Source organism: Anguilla anguilla, chromosome 2 (genome assembly GCF_013347855.1).
Source record: "Anguilla anguilla isolate fAngAng1 chromosome 2, fAngAng1.pri, whole genome shotgun sequence".
In the NCBI taxonomy this organism is placed as follows: Eukaryota; Metazoa; Chordata; class Actinopteri; order Anguilliformes; family Anguillidae; genus Anguilla; species Anguilla anguilla.
The window spans coordinates 55,952,405-55,968,270 of record NC_049202.1 but is presented as its reverse complement, the minus strand read 5'-3'; the positions used below and the strand labels follow the sequence as shown (position 1 = coordinate 55,968,270).

Here is a 15,866-nt window from a genome sequence, read left to right as displayed (position 1 = left end):
CTGTTCTGGCGGCTCATGGTGGCCTACAACCTTACCAAGACACTTAATGTTGTAAAAATTTCATTAAATGGTTTGAATACCTTGTTATATTTTTTAAAAAGGTTTTTTTTATTCTACACATTTTTAAAATTTAACAGTTTACATAGTTTTTAGATTTTGGATATTGTTTTATTTTACTTACCTTTTGTAATCCAATCGATGATGAGTTCAGAGGTCATGGGGAACAAAGAGGAGAGAACAAAAACAAACTGTTAATTAGTGTCCATGAGTTACAATCACAGTATGTGGCTATGATATATATAATGTGAAAAGCATTGTATTATGTACTGTCATTTGTGTATTTGTTTTAATGTTGTCAGCGCGATAACTTTTATTTTTTTTAGGCTACTGTTGTGAGGTAAGGACTCACACGGAAGGTAATATCTGTTCCAGACTGACTGAAAGACTGTTAGCTTAGCCTGTTGCTACTCAAGTGAAGGCATCGGATCCTAGCTGAATTTAGCTAGCTCAGAAAACCGTTAGTGTCTACAAGTTTAGCTGCGTGACAGATAATCAGAACCAGCTAAAAAAAAAAAAAAAGACAGGTAGCGGTTTGGGCTACCTGGAAACGCCAAAACTTCCTCTGGCATTGCTGCATGTTACCTCAGTCTCTTTCTTCGGAGGACGCCCTTCCACTCAGCTGCGCTCGCGCTGCCACGCCACCGCTCTGGATTTGAGTAAGTTACGACATTTTGTTTATTGCTCGGCATTAATGAAGCAGCCAGTTTGTTTTAGGCATCCACACACCAAAGCAATGCCTCAGGCCTACAACGTAAATGGGGAATGTTGGAAATGTTTTTCATTACCGGCTTTAGATAAAGGGATTTTTGATTGATTAAGAGTGGATTGTTGTTTGTACCACTTTGAAGAATTGATTTACCTGGCATTTTGCTAATTGGTTTCAGGGAACAAAAAATAAATAGATTAATAACTTTTATTGACATTTAGTGTGAAAATCCATAGTCTATTGCCCAAAGGATATTTTTGTTTACAAGTGAATAAATAATGAATTACTTTTTTTACTTACCTGTGTTGTGTTCAGTGGTTATTAGTGAGTGATGCACTAGGCATTTGACTTCTTGTTCAAATTTGACAAGGGGAAAGGGTTAGGGGCCAGTGGTTTAATTGGTATTAAGCAGAAAGAGGCAGAGTTATTAAAAAGGTGCTACACTTATGGGAATTGGTCATTTCTATATTGGCTTTGGGGCTGAAACAAAGGTATATTCAAGAGGCACTTTATTACCATTATTCCTTGATGTATAGGCCTAGATATCACTACTGGAAAACAAAAATCATCTTTACTTTAGGCCATCCTCTGTGTCATAATAATATTAATAGCTACCACATGCAGACAAGAGACCCCACGTAAGCACGTGTGTTAGAAGAATAAAAACTATCGCAATCCTCATGACACTTCCGCTGGAACTGACAAGCCCCTCCCTATGTCAAAATGGATTTACATATTTCAGGCTTCTGATAACTTTAGACATTTTACTTTGTGTCATTCGGGCTGAAGGAGAGGAGAGGTGGTCTGTTGTCCATAGAGAGCTCAGGCTCTGGATTGCTAAGTTTAACTGCTGTAAAAATGGCATCTTGGTTTTGAAGGTTAAAAAGCTCCAGCAGCTGGTTGATTAAAGGCTTCAACATGCCCACTGAGGCCTGTGTGCAGCTCAGCTCACGAGGGATTCTACAATAAGGTCCTGCCTTAATTAACTTTCCAACCATGAGAACAGGGCAGAGATCCTGAAAATTGCACTTAAGGAAAAAGGATTGAAAATCCATCAATTTCTTTTTTGCATTTATGGTGCAGTTTGTTTCTTTTTTTACCCTCCAGTGATCTACCAAAACAGTTATGCAAAGCAGATCTAGCTTTGTGTGAAGGACTTTAGTGCCTCCTTTGAACTTGAACTAGGCCTACTCCAAAGCAACAATTTATAAAAGTTTCTCTTAATAACACACAAGCGTTAAATTCAAAAATAGGTTTGCTGCCCCTCTGGTCCTGCCCTTGAAAAAAATCAGTGCATGACTCAAGGTCTTTCGTGTGCTTTCTGTCAACAGGAATTCCAACATTGTCCAGCCTTGCAGGCGGTCATAGTTTTGTTCAGTATGGTCATAAAGCTCAGAGAGTCGATCTACAGATTTTTTCATTACCTATTCTCTTGCATTCCCTTTCAGCATTGATGGGCATGTTTCCTGGTTAATGGGAATTGTTAATGTAAATTAATTATTTGAGCAATTAGGAGACTGCCTGGGGAATCCAGGCTTCATTGTTTAATACAGGATCAATTGTAGCACAAATAACTGCATTCAGTCACGGTCAGGCAGACGGTCCACTTGTTTTTAATTAGCGTGATTTATTGCATGAAGTTACTTCAAAGGGTATTTTGTCAGGGTAAGGACAAGATGACAAGAGAAAAAGAAAAAGAACACACGCACACACACACACACAACACACGTTGTGTAATGGGTAACAAGTAAATTAAAGTTAAAAAAATAAGTGCTGTAAATGCATACTGTATGGGCACAGACAGTCCATGGGCCAAGTTGCTTACTGGTTGAAAAAGGAATAATAGAGGTTTGGGATCGAATGTTCCAGAACAGCTCCAGAAGTACATTACAGTTTTATGGACCTAAAAGTCTATAAAGTTGAGAAAAACAAGACAGTTGAGAAAAGAAAATTAAACAAAAAAGTATCTAAATGATACATTTACATTTATGAATGAAGTTGGCTTTTAAAACTGTAAGAGGCTGTAATGTGATTTTAAGTGCTTATTGTTAAGATGGCATTAGACAGTAATACCTAGTGTAGGCGGATGTTGTGAAGCTTAGGTGCAGTACGGGCTCCACCCCAGGCCATGAATGCTGAAAAAATGTTGAATGTTGGAAAAATGTATCAAAGCAAAAAGGCCAATGGTATATTATCACAATGAAATCGGTTTGTCTCAGCTTCTGTTATAGCTAATATTTACATTCTCTTTCATTTTTCAGTCAAATTAAACTAAACTAAGAAGGACAGTACAATATGTCCCTTCATTTAGTTCATCAAGGGAGATTGACACAGAAAGCTTAAGCTACAGTATTTTCTAAATGACAGTGAAATTCTACTCCAACAGTGAACAGATACAGAAACAGCCTCCCAATTTAAATGTCTGGATTTAAAGGCAGCAAGATCACACGCAGGTTATGCCAGTTAGCTTGTTATTTTCACACACAATTCTCCAGGTAAAAACTAAATGAACTGCCTTGCAACACTTTGGCCTGGATTCAATCAACATTGAATTAGATTCCCCATTAAACAGAATTTTTTCTTCACACAGCAAAGTGAGCTCCCCACAAAAAAACAAATGTATATCTAAGCCAGGGATAAGTGTATCAGGAGGAGCCAAGATTTAGAACAAATGTCATTTGAATCCAAGCCTTGGCATGTATAGCTTCTGGCCCCATTAAAATATTTATAACTCAAAACAGTTGATGTTACAGTATGCAAGGTGTGTGGAACTGCAGTTTCATATGTATAATTTTCTTATATGAGATGGATGTTCAGGGTTCATTGCACTATATAGATATGTGTATATATATATATGTAAATGCAAACTAGATCTGGCAAGGTTACACCTTGGTGACAAAACTGCGGTCACTGTCTTACCTTTTTTTTAAACTTCTCATCAGCCTCGATTATGTGACGAGCATTAGGTGCACCTTTTCTTATCTGTATTTAATATGCAGTTTGTTATTTCACAGCTGGGTGATCAGCCTAATTGAGGTTTTCTTGAACCCTGTAGATTATGTGCTGCTGTTTAACTTTGTAATCAATTTGGAGGTGAGCCACTGTACCAAAAGTCTAAAGCAGGATACTATGCTTTGTTGGGCTGCCTGCTACATCAAGGGGAGACTGGCAGGTTGTCATTACTGCCAGCTATCACACCTGCTAAATTATGATGGTTAAAGTGGTATTAAAAATGTATTGATATGACACCACTCAGCAAGGTGCATTTCATTACAAATTTCGCAGTTTATCAATGTTTTATAATGGCAGGAATGCCATCCATCAAGGTACAGGTTACTGGGGTATAACTCCATGCCAATACCTGTTTGGAACTCAGGTTTGCTTCAATATCCCAGGCCTGGTCTACATACTCTCATGTAAACAAATTTTTTTTAAACAATATAATGGGTCAAATGCTTAGCAAGTGTTTAGACCTCAGGATTAGGCTAACTATAACGATATAATGGCTGAGGACTTGGGGGTGTATTAGGGTAGTGTATAAAAGTGTTTCATGTTTTTCTGCCGGGGAATTCTGCCTGTAGCTTAATGTTGTTACTGGGGGAGCACATAATAAACATAAAAAGGGAAGGCTTCTTGGAGAAACGTGATAACAATGACATTAATAAAGGCTTTCTGTACATATTTAATGATCATATATAGAGGACAATATGATGGAAAGGGCAACAAGGTGGTTATATTGTTAGAATATTCAATATTCAAACGGAAATACATTCATTAGAGCAACAAAAAAGCTGTTTCGTGACTTTATAGTCCGTAGATACAAAATGTTTGACACTGATATAAGTTTTTTTTTTTTTTTTTTTTTTGCCTCCGGTGGCAGTGGAGCATAGTGGCATGGCAAGGAGATTGATAACTTTGAGATTAGGTAGATTACTCTACACATTGTTCTACACCTTGATGTTTGTCACTTCTCAATTCTAATGTCCTGCCAAGCCTCAAGGTAAATCAGCCTGATGCAGCCAAATATCAACTTGCTCACCCAACCTCTTTAAACATGGATTCACCACCCTCACTAGTCTAAAAATGAAATATGGCTATTATGAATATGACAATTTGCCTTTACCATGATAGACAGAAAGTTTGGCACTCTCTACATAAAACTAATTTCAGATTCCCATTTCAAGTAAACAACTGTAGTTTCAAACTAGTATCAACAATGAGCACATCTTATAAAAAGATTGATTCTTTCCCCTCCAAAATGCTGACTTGGGTGGTACGGACAAAGCCTCCAAATTAACTTGCTCTGCAAATTCCTTGTCCTGTTCACTGCACCTGATATCAGAATCTATCCAGCTTGCCAAAGTAATACATGGGAGATGAGCAGTAAACAGTGCTGTGTATCTGCGTATCTCTGTGGGTTTTCTAATCTCAGATGTAGGTTGCTACATAGTGGCTGCCACTGGTACCTTTTTGAAAACTGGTACCTTTTTGAAATTTTCTATTTAAATGCATTTCAACTGTCTACGAAAGAAGCCAGTCAATCAAGTCACTCAGGGTATCATAAAGATCCTCCATAGAACAATTTTGGACAAAGAGACAGCAGCCATCCATCATAGCTGCCCCACCATAACCCTCTTTACTCAATACAATCTCATAGTGTTTGTTTTTATTTCACGTAGAAAAACATTTTTATTTCCCATTTTATGATTGCAAACCCAGTTTAAAATGCCTGAACAACAATGCTTCAATACATACAATTTTGATTAGTATCAAGTTGGTAGTCTTTAGGTTTGTTTCAATATGGATCTTATTAAGATTTTATGTGCCATGTAGGGTTCTGTAGAATTCGATAAAAAGGCACCAGTGACTGGAAATTAATTAGATAACAAGTACTCTGGGTATTTAGAGTAAGTCTAAACATGACTGAATGTCATGTGTTTTGGTTATTACAAAAAGGTAAGCTTTACTCATTTAAATTCCTTTATATTCATTGGAAGCATGTGAAGTTTAAATCCTTCAGTACCACTCAAGCATACAAATCACATCTGAATCAGAGCCAGGGAGGAATCTATGAATGCATGTTTTGTACTGTAGCTGCCTGACATTTGTTTGATGTATTTTTTCAATGCTGTGTCATGTTGTGTATTGACATTTTTGTTTATACTCATATAAGTTGGCCACTTTAACCTAAGGTTCAGATTATACTTTGTATTATATTACCAGAACAAAATGGCATCCTATTTCATTGAGTTAGATTTCTCAGGATATAAAAAAGGCTGAAAATAAGACTCAAATACAGTGGATTATGGTTTCATTGAGGCTTCAGGGGAAATTAAATTAGATGGTCCAAACATTTGTCCTTGTGAGTAAAAAAGGTTTTCGTCATTTGATCTCTTTTTTTATCACAGTTCACTAAACTGAGAAACAGAGAGTTTAAAGTGCATGTACTGTGGAATGGCTTTCTGAGAGACATAGTATAAAGACATAGAGACATAGTTGATCTCCCTTGTTGGGGCTGTTTAATGAATGTTATATATCAATGCAGTGCTTCCCTGGGTTTGTTCACTTTCTGGAGTTTTTTTTTTTTTTCCCAGTATATTATTTCAGTTTTAGTGTATGTTTTCAACAGTCCCAGACAGTTGGAACAAGCTGCTTTGGAGTTTATGTTCTTGCTTTAGACCACAAATATCCATGATGCCCTACACCGGCCATTGTAAAGCTTTCTGGTCTTCAGAAACTTTTCTATATATCTAAAATATCCTTCACAGCACACACAACCTGCCTGTCTGAGTCACTCCTTTACATTCACTAAAACTGAAATATCTAAAAAACCCAGAAAGTGAACCATACATTTGCATTTGGAATGTGTGTAATCCCCTTTCTGGATGAATTATAGTGGATTTGATGGTGGATCCAGGGGGCTATGCACATACGTCGTCCCTCCAAAGCCCCAACCTCCCTGCACTTCAAAATCCACTGCCTTAATGCATATGGATAGAGCATTCATTTTTGAATACAGAAACTGAAATGAAACATTACATACCTTCTTAATTTTAATACCTATTATCAGATACGTTTTACTTCTTTTAGATACGAAAAATCATAAGCCCAACAGAACTATCTGAAGCATACAAATGGAGAACAGTTGTGTTTACCTTTACATGACAGCACTCGGGGAGATTATGGTAACCTTGAAAGACCACAGTGTTCTTAATACCTGTAGGATTGTCATATTTGGCATCTACTGGTGGTGCAAGTCATGACATGGGTAAAAAGCAGCAATGCTCATTCTTACAGTATGTCTTAATACAGTGGGACCCCTGTGTATGCTGGTTTTGGTTCTGACCACAATTGCAATCCCAGAATTTTAACAAGCTGTTAATATTTCTTAAATATGCTTCTCATGGTTTGAGAGATTATTTAACTCTGAAGTCAAATTCAAAGAAAATAGCAGTGCAAGCCATGATGAATAAAAATTCCCATATTCACACTGTGCCATATTTTAAATTATTACATAAAGGTTAAAATATATAATGTAAAATGTAACTGATCAAATTAAAGACCAAGTTTAAGGTAATGTGAAAAGTGTGGACACCTGGCCACTAAAACTAATCATTTGGTAGATAATGAAGAATTTAAATACAACACAAATTCTAATGCGACAAACCTGTATTGCATTAACAAGTATACAAGTATAAGGGAAACAATTATGAAAGAAACACTTTTTAAACAACCTTAATTGAGCAAGACTGGATGTAACAAAAACTGGCGCACACAGAGGTTCCACTAGGCCAAGTGTGAGAACAGTTGTCTTAATGAATATATAATTTGACAAGTTACAAATGTCAGACAGAAAACTGCGGGTGGAGAGACTGTAAAACATACACATTAGCTATGAGATGTGATTTACCAAGGTTGCTATGATTTGCAGCTTCATGAATTTTTCTCACTATTTCATGCAAGGAGAAGGGGGTGTAAACTTAATTTAAATACACTGACATGGCCACTGTTATTGATGTCATACCTGCTATAATGTACCACACTTGTGGAATTTTAATCATGGAGAAACCCTCAAGATATGTGATCAGATGGGGAAAATCTTTCAGTCCTTCTGAGCTACACCTTTCAGCAATGCTGCTAAAATTAATTCTGTTGCAAATTCATGGGGAAATTCTTTGCTTCTGCACATGCCACATCTGAAGTTTCAAGTAATCTTCAGCATGCAGGCGATATTTTGTTTTAATAGTGATACCTCATGATCTTAAAATTGATCACAATTCATTTTCTTAGATGTCAAAATGATAATTACTTTTATTTCATTTCATCATTACGTAAATGATGGGTAATTTTCAGTACAGATGAATATGGTGTATTATATATATGTGTGTTTAGCTCAGGAAACAACAGTTTGTTAACCCTTTTTGTTTTTGGCTGGACCGCAACAGCGGAGCCAGCCCTACAAACGTGAATGTCTGTGACTGACTGACTGACTGACTGAGTGATGCAGTTACACCATTGGTCGGCCGAGTTATGAAGTTACACCATTAGCCGGCCGAATCACGTGTGTTAGGTCCAGCCATATACTAGGTTTTAGGGGAGGGTCAGGGAAGCAATGGAATACATGGACAATATCGGGTGAGTTCGTTTAGTCTTTGAATTTGTCATTATGCTGAGAAATAGCTAAACCATTTTTATTGATAGTATTTGTGTTTCTCTGCAAATGTGCGAAAACACGCTGGTATAATAAAACAATGAAGGTAAATATATATAGTCCGCTTCGTTCTGTTGCTACCATAACATAACAGACTTTCTTGTGTCTACAGCTGCAGTTTCTCACTGCAATTACTAATATTGAATATAAACAAAAGACGCAATTTATGCTGTAGTCTGCTAATGTCTAAATAAATAATACGGTACTCTGCGCGCAGCACACAGGTAGCAGGGATGGCAAGTTGATATTTTGTTTTTTGTTTTGTTTTTTCTGTCGTATTTATTATTTGAAATATGTATTATTATTCTATCTGTCTCTGAGGCGCTCTGAAATGCTGAGCAATGGATTGGAATATGTGTCTTTTCGGCTGGACCGCAACAGCGGGGCCAGCCCTACAAACGTGAATGTCTGTGACTGAGTGATGAAGTTACACCATTGGTCGGCCGGGTGACGTGTGTTAGGTCCAGCCATATTCTAGCCATGCCACTTGTTATGTTTAACTAGCTGTGGCAGATATTTCAAACATTTCAGAATGTCCTTAGGGAATCTTTGAACAGTCTGGATAATACCGGAGTAATTTGCTGGCCATAGTTTAATCTATCACACAGCATGTAATGATGTCCTGACCTAAGCATTTGTTATTAAGATTTCACTCCGATAGTCAAAATGCATCTGTAATGGCACACACTCTAAAAATAATTCAGTGACCTTGAAAATGTGACTAATTAAAAAGTTACGCTGTCACAATAAAATAGCTGTATATCACTGAAATGATCACTTGAGTTGCCTGCACCTAAATGAATGGCCATACATCCAACTCACTAAAGCATCCTTCATTCACCTCACAACTCAAAATGAGTGGTAATGGACAGACAGACACGTGATTATTCTCAAAAGTGCCAGTCATGCAAAAAAAAAGTTGTAACTGTACCATCATTGGGTTTACTTAAAAGAAGATTGAAAAAATAGATTTTAAAAATAAGCATAAATTACTGTATATCTACAAAGTTACGTACAGTAATTTCAATTACGATATATAGTGCTGCTTTGCTGCATTTTTTCCATTACTTATCACACCTATTCTCGGAATGTGACCCGCAGTAACACCTTTATCAGTGTAAGTATTCTTTAGTTAATAATTTAATTCCATAATTCCATCATAACCCATGCTTTGCATCAAATTTTCTCCACTTTTCATTCAGAGTGCTAGAGTGCTGACTGTGCATGTCTATAAATGTAATCTTCACTCCACTTTAGTCTGATTGACTGGCAAATTAGGAAGGAGAAGTTTGTTATATAAGATGAATTAGAACCTGAATGGGTGGGTCGAGAGAGTTGTTTAATGAGGAGAAAAATTCTCCTAAATGCTCCTAAATTCAGATAAGACTGAAATGTTGGTTTTAGGTCCCAAAATATTAAGGGAGAAATTGTCTACTCTCACCTTAAACTGTGATGGTTTCCTGTCAGTTTGGGATGCTGAAAAATTGATCCATGCGTTTGTTATGTCGAGGTTAGATTACTGTAACACTCTGCATTCTGGCTGCCCTAATAACTCGTTAAAGAGTCTCCAGCTTGTTCAGAATGCAGCTGCTCGTATTTTTACCAGAACTAAGAAGTATGAGCACATTACACCAGTACTAGCGTCGCTTCACTGGCTACCCATTAAGCATAGGATAGATTTCAAGGTTTTGCTCCTGACTTTTAAAGCTCTGCATGGACGTGCACCTGTGTACATATCTAACCTGCTCCTACCTTATAAGCCCACAAGGTCACTCCGATCCCAAGACGCAGGCTACTTGGTAGTCCCAAGAATTTCCAAAAACCTAAAAGGTGGTAGGTCTTTCTCCTACAGTGCCCCACTACTGTGGAACCAGCTTCCAAAATTTATAAAGGAGTCAGACTCTTATAATCAGTTGTAGTCTGGAGACAGGGGGCGAGAAGCCTGTAGTCATAGAGCTTTGTAGGTGGCAATCCTTTCCTTACTGTCACTTGTCAATCAGCTGTGACCAGACTTTACATGGGCTGGCTCTTGTTAGGCGGGTATGGTTGTCTACCCCTCATGACTGCATGGGCCCTCCATCCCTGTCCTAGTAGCTATGCAGCCATATACTACTCCTGGTGGGATCCCCCCAATACATACTACTGCCACTGTCTCACTGTCTGCTATATTGCAAATTCCCTAATAGCCGTTTCTACCCTCTTCCCCACGCTGCCGGCGGGGCTCTTGCCCCAACCCTCGAGAGTGCTTCAAGAGTCGTCTGGTCTCACCCACCTCTGTGGTCCAGCCCCTCTTTCGTCATTGCCTCCACCCTGCCCACATCTGTCGCCACCTGCTGTTCCCCATCACCGCCACCCGGCTCCACCCATCATCTGAGCCACATCATAAACCTTATAAAACTGACTGACATGTTGGTCACCAGTCGGCACCCTGAGCCGACCAGAGGAGGATAGATTTCCCCCTTGAGCCTGGTTCCTTCCACGGTTTCTTCCCATCTGCCACAGGGAGTTTTTCCTTGCCACTGTTGCCTTAGGCTTGGTCCTGTGGGGGTTTAGGCCAGGGTTGTCTGTAAAGCGTATTGTGACAACTGCTGTAAAATATGCTATACAAATAAAATTTGATTGATTGATTGATTTGATTGATAAAGGTGGCAGAGACGTCATGGCAAATAGGCAAATGTGACAACAAAGTTGTTCTTTCATATTGTTGGCTTTGTTACATCAACCATGTAACACCGGGGCCATGAGTACTCATACTCCTTTATGTTTACAATTAATACGTTTTGTGCAGTTGTACTCCATTGAGCATCCTTTTTAATACAAAAGGGCCCTCTGGGTTCTCTGTTTTTTCTTTAGTTTTTTCATCACAAGTCATCATTGAGCTCATTTAAAGTCAGCAGTCTAGTAATAAGAATAGCCTGAGCAGATGGGAAAAATCAACCTAGTGACGTCACAACCTAGCTTGTTCCAAGAAGGCTGCATGTTATTGGTAGTAGCTGAAAAAAATCTAACTTTATTTTTCCAGAAAATACCAGTGAACTTCATATTTGAATGTAGGGCCATAGCTTATGTAAGGCATATCTTATGTTTTTCACTACCCCATTTCAGTGGGACTATAGAGGTGTTGATCTGTGGTCAGAGGAATGCTATGCAAATATACTTTTGCCATGGCTTAATGTCTGGATTGGTTGAATATGTTTAGAAGGTTTTGACAGATTGTTCTGTCTTGCTTGCCTTTTTATTAATGTGGGCAATTGTTTACATAGTTTTGATTATGCATCATGCCTTGGCTTGTGTAAAAGGACACATTGCATGTTAATCTCATTTTAAAGAAAAATTCAAGAAAATTTTAAATCCATTTGTAGTTTTGTGATTTATATTTATGCGACAGAGCCCCCATAAAATCCCTAGTACAATGCGTCTCCTAGTAGCAAATTATATTTGAAAGACAGGTTGTCACTAATTCTTTAAACACTCTTTAAAAGACATGCTGTAGATACTGAATTCAAATGGTTAGCTAAGCTTTATTTAATTAAATTAATGCTAAGCATGTATGTGCACCAATAATAAAATTGAATTAAGATATTTTCCAGTGTACAGCACAGTGCATCCTTGTGAGTAGAAGAAGACAGAAATGAAGTGAGATACAGTGTTCATAAAAAATTGTTGGTAAATGATATTAAACCCTTAAACTCTTCGAGGACAGCCACCTTTTATATCCTTTGCAGATCACAGGGAAAATAAAACTGACTTATTGGAGGGGGATATGATGAACTGCATATAAATCAGTCATGTATTAGAGATGTAGGAAATGGCGTACAATGTCAAAATGTGGAAAAAAAAACTTAGTAATAATTCATTAAAGGAAATAGTAGTCTCTTCCCTTTCACTATTCTCATCTACTACAATCCTGGTCTTGGTGAGCCACATGGTATGTTGGTTTTACTATTTATTAATTAAATCTGTCATTACACAGTTAACTGACCTCCCTAAGTTTCTCAGCTACCATCAACAAAAATATAATTTCACCGGTAAAGGCAGTATGCTTCAGAAAAAAAAAGTTATTGTGTTCAGCATGTCACCACTTAAAGCAGTTAGAGAAGACTTAGGAGGTCCGATGAAACTTTTCCAGTTTAGAATTGTGAAACGCAACCACTCATAACTAAGGCTTATGCCAGACTGGCTTTGAATCAAAGGTGTTTTTTAAAATCCTCCTGCTCTCTGATAGGGTTAAGAGGTGATATAGGATCAAAGTGGGATACCATATTGTACTGAAAAATAGCAACTCTCATGTGATGAAACATTTCTGGAATGTCACACTTACTTGATTCTGTTTCTGGACTCCCTCGCAACTACCACATAAAAAAAGGGTGTGAATACAGCTTTAGTCATTACAGATCATCACTTTTTCCTGTGAACTTTTTCCCTTCTGTCTTACACACCTTTTTAAAAGGTGAACAAATACCAAAGGCCTCTCACACAAATGCAAGTGTGGGCCAACACACACACACAAACACTGGTTTTTCCTATACTGTATATGATATGTAGTTTACAGTCAAAGGAAGTCAACCAGGAGAGTGGCAATATATGCAAAGAACTACACATTTATTAGCGTTAGTTTTTGTATTCACATCACTGCTGAGAACAAACCATTCACAACTCGCAAGGACAGAAGAGCTGTGATATATCTGCACAAGCAAAAGCTAAGCAATTACATTGAGACTCCATTGAATACCTTTTCCTTGCTGCTCTTTTCCCTGAGATTTAAATTTCAGCCATTGCCATTGTTTCATTTTTAATAGCATCTTTACACGAATGAGAAATTGATGTTAATGTTTTAACCTGAATGCAGTGAGAGCTATCAATATACAACAAATACACATAAGTTCCACGAAGAGACAGACTCCAGATGCAAAGACTGCATAACACACTCTGTTCCCTCTGATCTGGAGAGAGAAGTCTATCGAAGGTCATGGTGCTTTTGAAATAACAGAGCAGGGATAGTCCTTTCAGGACAATTTGGATCCTGGCCATATGGTGCATTATCATATGAAAATGGTCCTTTGCTTCATGCTTTTCTGATCTACTTTTGTTAATATTTGAACTAGAGGACAGTGATAGTTTTACCTAATTTATTATTTAACAGCACCCGACTTTTTCTGAAGGATATACATATTTCTGATTGGCTAATTGCTTTTGCATCTTCAGTATGACAATGAATGAGACTGAGGTGGCGTGTGTGCCAATGTGGAGCCACCTGGGGGTGCAGCCAGACTCTTCTGGCTGACAGGTGTGCATTCCAGATAAAGCAGCATTATTCAGGCTGCCACGGCTGTGTCCACGGCGGAGACCAACCCCCCCAGGGCTCTGCGTGGTGTGATGATAATTGCACAGGAACAAGAGCAAGCCTGTTTCACATCAGTATGGTCCACAGGTGGTGTTTTACATGCACCACTGACTGTACATGGATTAGGTTTACAAAAAGTAACAAAAATCCCTTTCTGTGTCTGATGTGTAGTTAGAATCATATGTTCATGTTTTTGTATCTAAGGTTTGCATGATTTCTCCTGTGCATTGGCTACACTGTGCAAATACCTATTTTTATACTCAAGGCACACTGTTATGCTATGTATTTATACGATCTATGCTATTTATTTATTATACCATAACACAATATTACATGCCAGAAATATAAATTCTGCCAAGCACCGGAATTTGACACACTTTCAGTACTTCCATATATTCAGTACATGTGAGGTGATGCTTATGTCTTTCTCTTTGATCTCATTTCTATATTCATCTTCAGACAACACTGTCAAGTGTCTTATTGTCATGTCTCTGGCCCTGTCTGATGTTGCATAGCCCGCTACGGGCTATTCCAGCAGGCAGCACATGACTTTTGACGGCCGTCTCGCTGGTTACGGTTGTCAGGTGAGACTGCTGGACATGGTCAGCCAAGCAGCAACAGTGACACATTCCTGAGCTTAGAGGTCCAGGTGGCAATTCTCTGCATTTCTCACATGTCCTCTCGAACACAAAACAGAAAACATGCAGTGCTTTCTGGCCACATGAATCCAAATTATATTATGAGTCTTTTAATTGCACCCATCATCCAGATATTTCAGCAATATTATATTTGGTACTTTGTTGACTTAATAGTGTCTCCCTGCCATAAACTGTGTAGAGGGTCCTGCAGATTGGGTTCTGATGAAAGGTCATATATTTGAATATTATTGTTGGTTGTTTTTTTCTGAAACTGATCATAGGGTGGTATTTGGTATTTAATTTCACATGAGCTTTGTTTATTTTAGCGACAGCTACATTCTTGTTGTTGTCACAGCTGATGCAGTGGTGTCCAAATGACAGTGACATAGCGGACTGATAAATTAGAGAGACATTGTCCACTGGCTTGGCTGTACTCTCTTCTGCCTATGATGACACAGGATGTGGGCCAGACATCTGCAGACCTGGGGGCCTCCCTGCCAGCACAATGACATGTTTGGTTTCATAAACAAGACACATAATCCAGCTCCATCTCAAACAAATATTGTGCCCTTCATTCAGTTGGAGTTCTGGAGAAACTGTAAAAAAGTATAGATTATGACTGGACCAATCCTTTTTTACCAGAGATGTAAGTTAGCAAAAGACACTGAAGGATAATAAAATTGAGAATTTCAATTGACTCTGCAGAATGTATTTTTAACATCTCTGTGAGGGGGTAGCGTGGTTGTGGTGCCGGCTGCAGGAGATGGGGGGAGTGGTTTATCCGGCTGGCAATCGCAGCTGTGGGCAGTTACATGTTTAGTTCTAATCTTTCTCTGTGCTGCCTGCAGTGAGGACGGGGGGACAACGGATTCACACAGTCACGGACAGCAACACAACAGTAACAACAACGACCATGACAATGACCACAACGACAACGACGACAGTGACAGTATTGTGGTCCATGTATTGAATAAACAATGTGCATTGTACAGCTCCATGCCTGTGTGGTTCTGTGGGACAATCATATACCGCACATATTTTAACTTTTTCATGATACAGATTTTTTTATCATATTTCACCACCCCTTGCCATATGCTAAAGTGTCACAGTGCAAGCACACAGCATTTGATTAATTTGAGGAGATTAAAGTTCCATTGTTTGGAGCCTTCCACTTGATCCTGTGAAATATTTCATGAATGCCGAGGGAGCATATACCTTCAGGAGCAATGCACTGCTGCTCTCGGACACGTTGCTGAAATGTTAATGAGAAACCTTTAGCAACAACCCTTTACCATGCACAGATTAATTGGTCATCAGCTGACTTCTCACATCAGCTGAATGTAAAGAAGGAATCCATCTCAGTCTGACACTGATGGGGCACCGCTTTCATTGATTTGGCTCTGATGG

General features: G+C 38.4%; 1 long non-coding RNA gene across 1 annotated transcript; it reads left to right on the top strand.

Annotated features, from left to right (window-relative positions):
• The first annotated feature begins 224 nt into the window (after positions 1-224).
• On the top strand, positions 225-15,456 carry LOC118221865. The gene is made up of 2 exons (XR_004764191.1): positions 225-716; positions 15,308-15,456. It is a non-coding gene; the product is annotated as an uncharacterized LOC118221865 (long non-coding RNA).
• The last annotated feature ends 410 nt before the right edge of the window (positions 15,457-15,866 follow it).